Source organism: Polyodon spathula, chromosome 1 (genome assembly GCF_017654505.1).
Source record: "Polyodon spathula isolate WHYD16114869_AA chromosome 1, ASM1765450v1, whole genome shotgun sequence".
Classification (NCBI taxonomy): domain Eukaryota; kingdom Metazoa; phylum Chordata; class Actinopteri; order Acipenseriformes; family Polyodontidae; genus Polyodon; species Polyodon spathula.
The window spans coordinates 56,708,297-56,722,660 of NC_054534.1; the positions used below are offsets into that span (position 1 = coordinate 56,708,297).

At 36.0% G+C, this 14,364-nt stretch overlaps 1 long non-coding RNA gene across 1 annotated transcript; it reads right to left on the reverse strand.

The window, feature by feature from the left end:
• Positions 1-2,046: 2,046 nt before the first annotated feature.
• LOC121297079 lies at positions 2,047-12,171 on the reverse strand. The gene is made up of 3 exons (XR_005947128.1): positions 11,947-12,171; positions 2,792-2,909; positions 2,047-2,352 (listed from the first exon to the last, which is right to left on the reverse strand). It is a non-coding gene; the product is annotated as an uncharacterized LOC121297079 (long non-coding RNA).
• Positions 12,172-14,364: the final 2,193 nt, after the last annotated feature.

A 14,364-nucleotide genomic window follows, 5' to 3' on the forward strand; every position in this document is an offset into this window, starting at 1 on the left:
ACGGTTACAGTTTATTTTAACGGCTGAAATATTTCTACTGGGGAAATATGTTTCACAGGTGGCACAACAATATTACAGTGCTCTAGCAAATCCAGATTATCCTTTGAACACCTCAGAAAAAACAACCTCAAGGTGGCAATTTGGTATTTAAATTCTTTTGACAACCCCTTTACAAAGGAGAAGTGCTGCTAGAGAGCAATGCTCAGTGAAACACCCTGCGGCTACAGAGGGACATTCCTTCAGCTTACAGAACCCCCCCCCCCCCAAAATAAGAAACAAGAGTTAAGAAGGCATTCCCTTGCTTGCACGTCACTCCTGCCCAACCTTAATTACATATCAAATCTAGACCTCTTATTACATACATCAAAAGCCCACTTAGAGAGATGAATATTAAAAAATCCAACTCATCTTATTAAAAATCCAACTAAGTCTCCTCAAGGTGTGTTTTGATGTAATATATTGTTCCTTTTTTGTAGATTTATAGTGTTTATAGCGCAAATTCGGTCCGTATAACCACCACAAAACTTGCCAAGTAGCTTCTTAAGAAAACAATATTGAATACATATCTGGGTATATGGAGGTCTGTCCTTCTAACTAGCTATATCACCATATAACCTATTTCTAACCAAGGATTATAAAGAAAAAAATAATAATATAAAAAATATATAATATATATATATATATATATATATATATATATATATATATATATATATATATATATATATATATATATATATATATAATATATAAATATATAGTATATATTCAATATAATATATCATATATTATTTTTCAACATATATAGATAGTATCAATAGCAATTCTTTAATTTTGAACTATCGTATAACACAACCAAGCACCATGTCAAATGACCCTTAAACATAAGACCGAAACATTCTTTTGTACAACAGAATGTGTGTTTTTTTTTGTCACCCACCAAAGCAAGCAGAGATCTTCCGCCCAACGGGGGAGGGGCGAGATTATGTGGGTTGTCTTCCTCCCCTTTGCTCATCATACGGTATATAATAGTATCTATAACGGAACCGACATACATAGTATATATATATATATATATATATATATATATATATATATATATATAATAAGAGAATTACATATTCTAATTATAAAGGTAAGAAAATACATTTCCTTTAACTGATGTGGATATATAATAACAAAACAAGCCAAAATAGGCTCAAATGTATGGCACAGCGTGCACCTCAAAGAATAACATGGCAAAATCTGGACAGCAGTTAATATAATCAAATAAAAGCTTAAGAGAAACATCTTTTTTTAACTCTTGCTTGGGTCATTTTGACCCACCCCAACAGTTAAAGATTAAGTTTCATTTAAATATAATTCGTCTTCCCAAAAGTTGAAAGCATGAAATAACTTTTTATACAACGACATAAAATAAACTACATTTCAAATATACTGTAAAACCCTTTTCTATTTATTCAGACATGAATCAGAAATAGTTTTACCTTGTTCTTTCTATTTACTGTTACCCTTTCTTGCACAGGAAATCTTTGATCTAGTTGCCAGTGTTTATGCTCATATGAAGTGAATAGCCCTGAACTATTAAAGCAATAATAAATTGTAACTTAACTCTTGTGCCTGATCAAACTAAACAGCTGCACAATGCCGTCTTTCACCACTGCTTGCCCCACTTTGCATTTTTTTTCCACAATTACTGGCCCCCATTCAGATGTAAAGAGAAAACAGTACACACATACAACCCTTCTTATTTTTTTGAAGGGTGTTCCACAAAGCAGGATGGAAATGAGTCTGTTTCATCTGGAGAAATGGAATAAATTAGAAAAAGCTGTGCTTATTAATTAGCCAACGACTACATAAATAAAGGAAGGCCTCTGTGCTACTTAGGTGTAAAACCAATTATTATTTTCCGAAAGAAAATTATGTTAAGTAACAATTAATACATTTGTAATGTCTATTTTGTGGGGCTGTAAGATTAACAGAAACTTTATGAGAAATAAAACACATTGCCCAAAGCTGTAAAGGATCATTTATAGTTTTACAAACAAAACACACCAACACATCTATCACCCATAACTATCAAACACTGAATTAAGAAATACTAAAATAAACTTTGTCATTAAATTTCATTTCGATTAATTTTATTACTTCTTAATCAAAGTCATATAGCACAGGCTCAAAGACACAATTAGCCACAAAAACACATTTTTAAACATCAACTACATGTTTGTTTTTGTTTTTTTAATTGCACTTCCTTCTTTCTTGATTCTTGAGATTTCCTATCACCGTTGTCCTCAGACATATTCTGTTTTAATGTCTGACGACCATCTGTCTTTGATTTACTCTTGCTGTCTGAGGAGTAGTGTCCAATAAAAAAAGTAAAGAATGAAGGTTTAATAAGGGCAGGGATATCTATAGCTTGTGTGTTCAAATGTTCTTTTTCATGTAAATAAATGTCTGTGACTGATTAAATAAAATATAAATACACAGGGATGGGCCTGAGCACTTCTAGTAAACACTGTATTTATTCCTTTAAACTTCTCTTTCTTAAAATATTGGTTGGGCTTCACCAAAAGTTACTTTTTTCCTGATATGGATGCTCTATACGGCACAGCTCTGTAAACTCTCTGTCTCATCCAATGTGCGAGAGGCATCCACTTTGCTGTGGTTGCTAGGAGATCATGGTAGTGTCTAAACTGGGTGCATACTTAAAAAAAAATCAAATATAATTTCGATGAAAATATAACTGATTTCCTATTGCACTACTAAGTATACATTTATATTACAGTACCTGAACGGCAGACTTGTGTGATGACACAACATCTTTAATCAAACGAACTTCTGAAGGTGTAACTCCCCCCATCAAACAGGAAGAGAAGGGGGTGGTCACTTGGGTAGGGACGGCTCACCTGTCACGAGAGACAATAAGAGACAAACAGCAGGAAACTTAACAAATTGAAGATAAAATGCAGTTCCTGTCAGCTTCTGTTAGGTTGTAACGATTGCCAACAGAAAACAATGACGATACGAGACTTCCCTTTTTTTTTTTTTTTTTTTTAAATGTGCCACGTCTGGTGGTCCCATGCTGAAGAAAAGACCACATTGTAAGTAACTCTGCTCAAGCTTGGGTGATCTGAATTTGTTCCACAGTATATGCTTTTTTCAGGTTTTTGGAAGACTAGATGATTTGGCCTTTTAAAAGGACCCTCATGAAAACTAGTTTATGGGACATTTCCTCTATCCTCAATAAACCAGCTTTAAATAAACAGGGTACAAATAAATTGAATGGAACAGGTTAGACATTCGAAGTGGCTGAGTTCATATCATCCCTGAAACTTGTTACAATCATTTGAATGGAAGGATCAGCTCATGACATGTGAATGCCTGGGCCGCCCAGGTACTTTCTGACAGAGCAAAACTGCCACAGATTCTAGAGCAGACTGGAAACTTTGGAAAGACAAGCTTCCTTTGTAGGACTGAAATGTTGGTAACACCGCTTTGTCAGAAAATTCTGATATTTGTGTGACTAGGAAAAAAAAAGACATTCTTCTTTGATTTATTGTATCTCAAATATATTATTATACATTGTTGTGGAGCCTGAATAACTCATCAATTTCAAACTTAAAATATGAAGGACCTACAATACATGCAGGTTCAGATTAATACAAACATTTATTCAAGCTAGACTTTAGTGTGCACATTATTATCAAATGATTTAAATGATTCCTAGTAATTTTAAGTTTAGAAAAATGCAATGCTTTAAATCTTTCTGGATGTGTGAATAGCTTTCAAGGTTTTGTGCTAGCAACATTATCTGTTTCTTTCTCCAGAATCTGCTTAATTAGGCCTTTCCTTTGAACATCACATCATGTTTCCAGCACTGTTGTTTCTCTATCTAATGTTACAGCTGGGCAGGACTGCAGCTCTTGAATTGAACATTCATTAACCAGGCTCACACAATGAGTCTGTGTCTGGGCTGGCACTTACGGCTAGGCAATCATGGCTCATGTCCACAGCTATAACATGCTGGCCATATGATTTCCAGTTTGAGGTCAAACATCCAGCTGTGAGCAAAATCTCTCTTCTTTATGTGGGGCTCTGGTGTCATGTGTATGAACATCATAAGTGTAAGTGCATGTTTCTATGTGTGTGTGGATGTGTGTGTGGGGAGTGTGTGTGTGTGTGTTGGGGGGGTAGGTGAGTGGGTGTGTGTGGGTATGTGGGGGGGTTGTGTGGGTGTATGCCGTGTGTGTGTGTGTGTGTGTGGGTGGTGTGTGTGTGTGTGTGTGGGGGGGGGGGGGTGGGTGTGTGTGTGTGTGTGGGGGGGGGGTGGGTGGGTGTGTTGTGTGTGTGTGTGTGTGAGTGTGTGTGTGTGTGTGTGTGGGGGGTAGGTGAGTGGGTGTGTGGGGAGGGGTGGGTTGGTATGTGGGGGGGTTGTGTGTGTGTGTGTGTGTGTGGTGTGTGTGTGTGTGTGGTGTGTGTGTGTGTGGTGTGGGTGTGTATGTGTGTGTGGAGTGTGTGTGTGTGTGTGTGTGTGTGTGTGTGTGTGTGTGTGTGTGTGTGTGTGTGTGTGTGGGTGTGGGTGTGTGTGTGTGTGTGTGTGTGTGTGTGTGTGTGTGGGTGTGTGTGTGTGGTGTGTGTGGGTGGGTGTGTGTGTGGGTGTGGGTGTGTGTGTGTGGGTGTGGTGGGTGTGTGTGTGTGTGTGTGTGGGGGGGGGGGGGGTAGGGTGGAGTGGGTGTTTGTGTGTATACTCAACTTGTGTAGTGCAAACTATGATCTTTCAAAGATATGGCACATCTGCCAAATGTGTATCTGTATGTCTGTGTGTGTGGATGGAAGCTGTTTAGTGACAGGAAAGGGTATATAGAGTCACCTCCAAAATTAATTGCACCCTTGATAAAGATGAGCAAAAAAGGCTGTATAAATTAAATAACACAGGTAATGAGCTATATTTTATGCTCAAAAATATGGGGAAACTATATTCTTTTATACTAATACAATTGCTCAGAGAAGAGATGTCAAAATTATTGGCACCCCTAAAGATTCTTATAAATAATATCAAACAAAATTAAATCTCCATTAACATTCTACTTTAGGTACATCTCAGTCTTAAGGAACTGTATTGTGGCCTTCCATGGCTTCTTGTTTCACTGGGTATAAAAATGAGATAACACGCATGTAAAATCCATTTGTCATCAATCACCATGGGGAAAGGCAAAGAACTCACGAATGAAAAGAGACAAATGGTTGTTGACCTTCATAAATCAGACAATGGGTACAAAAAAATATCTAAAAACCTAAATATACCACTTACCACTATTAGGAACATAATTAAGAAGTTCAAAACCAGTGGAACGGTGATAAATCTGCCTGGTAGAGGACGCAAGTGCATCTTGCCCCCACACACAGTGAGGAAGATGGTTCAGGAGGCAAACAAGGGCCACAGTTGGAGAATTACAGAACTTGGTTGCATCTTGGGGTCACCAAGTCTCCAAATCTACAATTAGACACCACCTCCATGCCAATAGCCTATTTGGAAGGATTGCCAGAAAAAAGCCTTTATTGAGAGCAACCAACAAATGTAACTGCCTGGAGTTTGCTAAACGGCATTGGCACTTGGATCGGAACCGGGTGCTATGGTCAGATGAGATGAAAATAGAGCTCTTTGGCCATGCACACCAGCGGTGGGTTTGGCATCGAAAGAAGGATGTGTATGCAGAAAACCTCATACCTACTATAAAATGTGGTGGTGTTTCTTTGATGTTATGAGGCTGTTTTACTTCCGCTGGTCCTGGGGCCTTTGATAAGGTCAATGGCATCATGAACTCTACCAAGTACCAGTACATTTTAGCTAAAAACCTTGTTGCCTCTAGCAGGAGGCTGAAACTTGGCTGCAAGTGGATCTTCCAGCAAGACAATGACCCCAAGCACACATCAAAATCCACAAAAAAATGGTTAATTGACCACAAAATCAACATTTTGCAATGGCCATCTCAGTCTCTGGACTTGAGTCCCATTGCAAACCTGTGGTTTGAATTGAAGAGGGCAACCCATAAGCGCAGACCGAAGGATACCAAGGATCTGGAAAGATTAAGTATGGAGGAATGGTCTAAGATCCCTTCCAATGTGTTCTCCAATCTCATAAAAAATTATAGAAAAAGGCTCAGTGCCATTATCCTTGCAAGGGGAGGGTGCACAAAGTACTGAAAACAAGGGTGCCAATAATTGTGACATTTAATTTTTTTGGAAATTAATTTATAATTTGAGAAATGTGTCATTTTGGTTGATTCCCTTGAATCATTAATAAAGTACAATATATTCCACATGTTGGAAAATTACAATATAGCTCATTACCTGTATTGTTTATTTTATTATTATATTTTCAATTATATTTTGGTGAATCGATGCATTGAATTAGTACCCAGTTTTTAGTACCCTGCTTGCTGGTTTGCATTAAAAAAAAGTAGGCCAAGTATTCAAGTTTTTTCTATTTAAAAATTAAGGCAACACTTTTTTTTAATCTATTAAATCTACCAATTACCTTTTATTTCAAAGCATGTTGTGCTTGGATTATATGTAGGGCTTCTGTTTTTTGGGTTTTATTAATTGTATTTTTCGGTGCTTATTTTTAGTTATTTCGAGTTTTATGTTTTCGGTTACTTTCCAAAATACTTGAGCTTTTTTTTTTTTTCTGTCAAATTATGTATAGTAGTAACTCGACAGTACTTGCACACTTAAGTTGTACCTTCTTTCCTTTGCTGTCTTCCACAATGAAATCCCTATGGTCACAGGCACATTCTTCTGGGGTTTTTGTGTGTAGACATTTTTGTACATTTCACCACAATTCTGTTTAAATCCTCTGCATCTTAACTAATACAGTTAAGTTACCTTAGTCAGGGTTTGTGAGATTAATTCAAATGCTTTGCTTTTGGACATAAAATGTAAACAATATTGAACAACAATAGCTCAGAAATAACTTCTGTCAAAATACAATAATATTTATTATTATTACTACAAGGTTAATCTGATGTGGAAGCACGCATATTCTTTTCAGTTGTTAAATGTAAGTCCTTTTTATTTCTTTTTTTCTAATTGGAAGTGTTCTAGTTTGAATGCAAGTCGTGCCCTTTTAATAACTATTATGCACAACGGTGTTTTTAATTATTAGATCTGTAAAAAAAAAAAAAAACTAACGATTGTTTATTTTGAAAAATAAAACATCAATGCATCGATTATCATTGATAAATAGCTATACATTAATCGAATACAAAATTAGGGTGCCGATTGCACCACTAATAAATATATATATATATATATATATATATATATATATATATATTATATATATTATATATATATATAGATAATATATATATAATGCAGCTGTTTTTATTTGAATAATTTTAAAACTGCTTTTTAATTAATTAAAAAAAAGATATCAACAGTCCAAGATCCAATATTGCATGCTTTGAAATGTGCTACAAATGAAGCCAGTGATGATGCTTCTGATGCACTGCCAATAAACACTTATATACTAAGTGTACAAACCCTGCTTAACAAAAATAATTGCCAGTCATGAACCAAAAGTGATTCCCATCACTTATTAATGTCCTTTTGATCCCAAAGCAGCATTTGCGTCATCAGTTACGATGATCCTGCGGGGTCAGGACTTTATCTGTTTGAAGTCTTTTTTTTTTTTAAGTGGTTACAAATCTAATCCCTGTGGTTGAATGACATGCCATCCTATCTTACCTAAAAGCGCTTCCGTTCCAAAAATAATTTCACAACACCGAACAAAATCTTGATAATTGTTATGTATTTTAATTTGCAAACAATGATTTTAGGGGAATAGATTTATTTGTCACTTTTAAACCTCTTGGGAGGAAATAATTTATTACTCTAAAAATGGTTTCAGGAAGTACTGGCGAATTCATCTTAAATGTAAAGTGTGTAGTGATTTGACAAATAACATGTCATTCCTGGAAGTAGCTTCTTAAAACAAATAATGAAACTTACTTCAAACAGTAAAACTCCATCAAAATGAAATATCAACTGGATCTTGATCTTTTGTCTCCTATCTTCCCAGATCAATTGAAATAACCTTCAGTACTTTTTTTGTCATTATGAACTGCTTCATAACTGCGATCTAGCCCAGAGTTTGGTGGTATGTTTATGTTTTTGGTTCTTGTCCCAGAATTAGCATTTTATTCTTTCCAGTCTAGTAGGAGCAGGTGCACCATGATAACAATCAACAGATGCACCTATCATTCTCACTCAAGAGTTCCCCCAAGCTAAGCTACAGACAGTATCTAAGCAGGTTGACAGAATATGGTCTGCCTGGCATCATGTGCAGCAGTGTCACCTGGAATGAATGAACTCAATGGCCTATCATTTTTAGACATGTTTAATATTTGTATTAGACACGATAAAACACTTGTAAAATAACTACTCCAACGGTAACAGCCTTGTTCCTAACCAGAAGCCTGGTCATCCCGAATTATCAGGCATGTTGCATAGCCTATTGATTCATATGTTTTTTTATGTTCCAGTAACATTATTGTAATAACAGAAAGACCTACAATCACATGTTTGAATTGTTAAAATACCAGCCAGCTCTTAAACAAAATCTACATATTGTTGCAGCAAGAAATAAAACAGAACAGTATTTCACATTTAAAATATGTATTATTATTTTTATTATTATGATTATTATTATTATTATTATTATGAGGGCTGCAACATTACAATAAACAACGCATGCCTCCAGATAAACCAAGTAGTACTGTGTGACAGGCAGGATTTTTTTTTATATTGCTGTATTTGTTTATTTCATTTTAAAGGAAGCTTGTTGTATGGTAAGGTATTCTGTATGAGAAACAGATTTGACATGTTATTGTATGTACTGTATTTGAATTAATTGTGCAGGTATTTGCAAACTGAGGCAATACAGTGACAAATAAAAGCATAGGTGATTTTTCAGCCATTTAACAATTACTTCTATTTTAATGTAACTGTGTGGTGCTGTCTTGCTGTGCCATTTGTCATTCACACAATAGTTTAAAAAATGAGAAAAGTAACCGGAGCTTGCTGACGTTCTTGTGCTTTCTATACTTTCTTGTGCGCTGCAAAGGAAACGTGTGCTAACATGAGAGGATCCTTTTATTCTCAACCAAAAGAAAAATATCATGAGCTGTGACAACACATTACATTGTTGGTGGTTATAGTTCTTTTTCAGGAAGGTATGTGCATATAAGCTATACAAAAACTATATATTTTTTATCAAAAAGCTTATACTGCACCTAACTTCTCATTCGCATACATCACCTGGGTGTGCAATTATTATTATTTTTAAAACTGGCATCCTGATATTTCGGACAACCTGTCTGTCTCCAGACATGTTCTGTAGCCATAACGTGATGGTGTATGTCACTGACGTCTACCAAAATTAAAATGAGTAGATCTAAATACTGCCACCTTATTTTAACCCTACATTTGTTTCCTGATTGACTGGACTGATTTACTTAACATTTGTCTTTATAGTGTAAAGAGATCTATTTAATATTTAAGATCTACTTAAGATCTATTTAACACATTAAGGATAAATCTCTTTATACTATTTTTTTTAATAATTAATATAAAGCCTATTGTCTGTGAGCCATGTGCTCTTTGTTAATGTACTGTTCTTGATACAGCCTTGCAGCTGGATCTCCATTCAGAGCACATGTAGGAACATGAGAAGTCTAGATTCTGTATGCAGCCTCTTCGAAGCAGGGTGCTGTATATTTAACTCTGTCTCTTGTGTACCCAACTTTAACAACATTACACTCAAATTAAAACAAACTTCTTTGTGAAACCTACAGGACAGATTATTTCAATGCCTAAAATAAATTCACACTGTGATCCAGATCGTTGCAACAGTGTTTTTAATAAACAAGCCCGGGGCAGGTATGATTTACACCAGTTCTCTGAACAAAAAGTACAACAATGTGGAAATTCCCTGACTATATGAGATAACTTCTCTGACGGTGTTACACAACAAAAGCCCATACATCTTAGGCGGGTTTAGTGATTTGACGCTCATTACGGGTAAGTCTCTGTGATCACACATGCCTATGCTTTGTACTATGGTTTTTAGCAAACAAAGGTGCCACATTGCATTACTAGTAAAATGCGTACTTTACTTGCCTGCCTGATCTCTCATTTCTAAACATCCTACAGTCAAAAGAGCAAACAAGCAGCTTGTATACAAAAGGCTCTTTCTCTGGGATAGAATATAAACAAGACATTTTAGAAATAACTCTTTTTGACCAAAACACCTTCAAATACTATAATTACTGCTGAATGTAGTACATTATTCTCTGTACAGCAACCACAGGATGCCAAACCTCTATGGACACAAAGCTGTACAAGAGGACTGCGCTCACAGATCTCAGCGACATTTTTCCTTCAAGCATGCTGCAATCATGGATGCAGCAACCTTGAGGGTTAATGGTTACATTTCTATTTCAGGGAACCAGAGCTATGATAATATCCTAACATTCCATTTCAAGTACAAAATGGAAACATTACTGTATGGGTGAGTGTACCAACCATTGCAAGGGCAATATTACAAAACAACTGGAATGCTACAAGGCTAAGCCGAGAGGCTGCCTTGCGTGTTACCATATGGAACCCCAGTAACAGCAACTGGGGCAAAAGAACTGAGGGAGAAACACCTCTATGTCTGTGTTGTAAGGGTCAACTGGGAAGCCGCCCTTAACATTAATTCCAAAGCCTGGGTTTTGAGGATTCACGTCAATCAGCTGGTAGAACCTAGTGAAGGTATGGAGAGTAGCCCACACTGCTGCATTGCATAGGTCCTTGAAAGATGCACCCTGGAACAAAGCCCATGAAGTTGCCAACTTCCCTTGTGGAATTGGTAATAAGCTCTTCTGGAGGGGCCAAGTTGGCCTGCTTACAGGCCGTCCTGACTGTGTCTGGTATCCATTTGGACAGCCACTGCTTAGACAGGGCTTGACCATGGGTCATAGCAAACAAAACATTCCTCAGACTGCCTCCAACTTTTCGTTCTGTCATCAGAGTACGCCAGGGCCCGCACTGGCAGAGTGTATGGAGCTGTTACTGTCTGTCAGACTGGAAAGGAGGTGGATGGAAAGCCTCCAATTCTACATGGAATGCTAAGATCATCTTCAGCTAAAAGGCAGGATTGGTACAGAGTGTAACCTTTGTCCTGGCCTCTGTAAAAATTAAGCAGGCTTTCGCAATTGAGAATACATGCATCTCACTCACCCGCTTTGCGGAGGTGATTGCAAGCAAGAAAGCTGCTTTGCCCCATACAAATTTCTTTGTAGAGTTCTTTATTATACATACTAATTCACAGGTTGTAAAACAAGGCATCTAATCTATTCTGTGGCTTAGAAAAAAATATATAGATAAGTGGAAGATAGTGGTCATGCACGTATCAAGGTCAAGCAGAGTTGATTGATTGCAGAATTTAGGCAAAAAATACAGTATTTAAAAAGTAAGTAGCTTTAAATTATATTTATGTTTTTTTTTTTTTGTCAGTGGTAATAATAAAATGGCAGTGAGGGCTGCATGTGCCCGTGGAAACCAATAAGTGACTTTATTACTGTATACCTGTCTAGTATGAACTGTGCTTAGATTTCTTCTTATAAAGTAGACTAATGAGGTCCATGAGGAAAAAATTACAACACTGAATTAAATAACAATACGAACTATAAAAATAATATAAAATCACAAGCACAGCACTAGACCTGAAACTTGATTAAATGAGATTCAGCAGATTTAAAATTCTGTTACAGACATATGCTACTATGGAAACTAAAATATATGTTTTTACGGCTGACAATGAGTTGCCGATATCCCTAGAGAAAACACTGAGAAGCCTGAAAGTAGTTGAGTGCAAATAGTAGCTTCAGGGCTTACCTTCATGAACATGCTGAATCCGGTTTTCAGCAAATCCGTCAGGTCTGCAGACATGTGCTCTATATCCACAGGGTCAGGCCGATCGGGGTGAAATATCTTCTCCACAACCTGCTTTGCCTAAACTACAGTCCCTAAAATAACATCAATGCAAGCAGTGAAACAAAGATTCACAAAATACTGAAAACAGAATTCAAATAAACAGTTAAGAGATGATCTTCTCCTCCATTACTGGAAAATGCACATAGAATTTTTTGTTTAAGTTAAAATAACAGGCTAAACATCCTCGTTCATTCTTAACATATTTTTCTTTCACAACTGCTGAAATATCGTAAGAAATGTACTTGGTTTCAGGTCTTACAAAGGAGCTGCTGCTTCATTGGGAAATAAGTAAGTTTAAATAAACAAACAAAAAAAGATCTATGGATTATTACCACAGTATCATTGTCTGGAAATGTTAACCTCTTTTCCAGATGTTTGAGTGAATACAACAATCCTTTTCTCTTAATATTTCCAAGCCTTTATAATCATGTAAGTTGAAGCACTTCTACTGCTCTTACTTTACTAATGTGGCCACAGACTAGACAGTAATGCCCTGAAGTCTTAGTTCTATTGCTAGGGTAGAGCATTGTTAAGTTAGAGTACACTCAGTGCCTCTCACTTCAAACAGGCTATTATAACTAACTGCATGTAACAGAAGACAAGTAAAAGTAAATAGTGGTCACAGGTCAATGGGTCTGAGACATTACAGAACAATCAGTTTTATTTACTGCATAAAAAACCAGAGAGAAGCTAAAACAAAAATAAAACAGTTATTTGTAAAGCACTGTAATAAAATGCTTGCTTTTTCAGTGATAACTGTCATTTTATTAAGATTCATTACTCCAACAGAAAACAAAATACATAGAAATAACATGCAACACATGCCATGGCTGTCAATACTAAATTAGAACCAGGGATCCTAGTTTTCCAGAATAATAAAAAATGAAATTCTCAGCTAAAAAAAAAAAAAAAAATCTGTGTTGTTCCGCGAGTAAAATAAAAGGCTAAAAATGAGTTTTCCTGCCACATTATAAGACATGCAGTACTATTGGGGAACAGCTAACACAGGAAGTATTTATTGTTATTATTACATCTCTATATTGTATTTTAGTTTATAACTTTAATTATTCTTGAACTCTAATCATGTACAGTGTAACATGTGTAAGTCACTTTGGATAAATGCATCTGCTAAATAAATAAATACAATAAAAATGGTTACACTTTCAAACTCTAAGCAAGTTACAAGCTGACCAGTGCCATTAAATCAATAAAACAAACAAACATACATACTTAACTGCCGGTTGATCCACTTTGTAAGCAGGAATGTTGGCTTTTACACACATTGTGACAAAATCTGAAACAATCGTTTCACGCTGTTCTTTGGCAGTTGTAAGACACTGAAATGATCCAAACACAACGGTCTGTTTCAGTATTTTTGATGGCCCTGCTGTTTTGGCCTCATCTTGTTTAAGTTTCCTTTATTCTATTTATGTTTATCACTTCCCATGTATTCTATAATACTCTGCCTACCTAACCCTTACCTTAACGCTAACTCTAATCTACCACATTGCTGCATGAAGTACAAAACATTACCATCAAGGTGAAATTCAATCTGGTCAAATAAATTTTGTTTTCGGCATCTTTGAAGAGCTAATGATACTGACTGTAGTAAACTGAACTTGAATACCAGGAGCAGTTTTATTAGACAGGTATGTTTATGTAAATTTAAGATAAAGTTGCCAAAGTTGCCCCCCCCCCCCCCCCCCCCCCAAATAAATAAATAAATAAATAAATAAATAAATAAAACAAAACAATCTCAGAAAAAGATAGAAAATACATGTTTTTCCGTGTTATTCCTCTGCAAATGTACTCCTAGGATCCTTGATTATAACTATCTGTATCATGACAAATGTGAAAATTGTGACATAAATCCACTGAGCATTAGTAGCACATAAAGACGTCAAGGTTGTTTGTGAAAGATCCTTCTACATTTTAGGACCGGCTCTAAACGACTTTTCCTAATGTTGTTTGATGTTTTTTTTTTTTTAATGTATTCTACAAACCAAACAAACTTAACAGTTGTTTAAATACTTTAAGATTGGAAACTCTCAAGGTCAGATCTGGCTTTACACAGATGTATGCCTAAGATACCATGTTTGCACAAAGTTTAGTAACTGAATTGGTGGTACAGGGATAATGCAAATCCTCTATATACTGTGGGCCAACATCTTCTACTGAAATTCCGATGCAGCTTTGCAAATGTGTACATTCCTCTTCTGAGGTCTTTGGTAATTATTTCTGACAACTTAATTACTGTATTGAAAAATAGTAGCAGTTATATTTATTAAGAAGTTTTAAAAAAGCCAATAAACCTCTTAA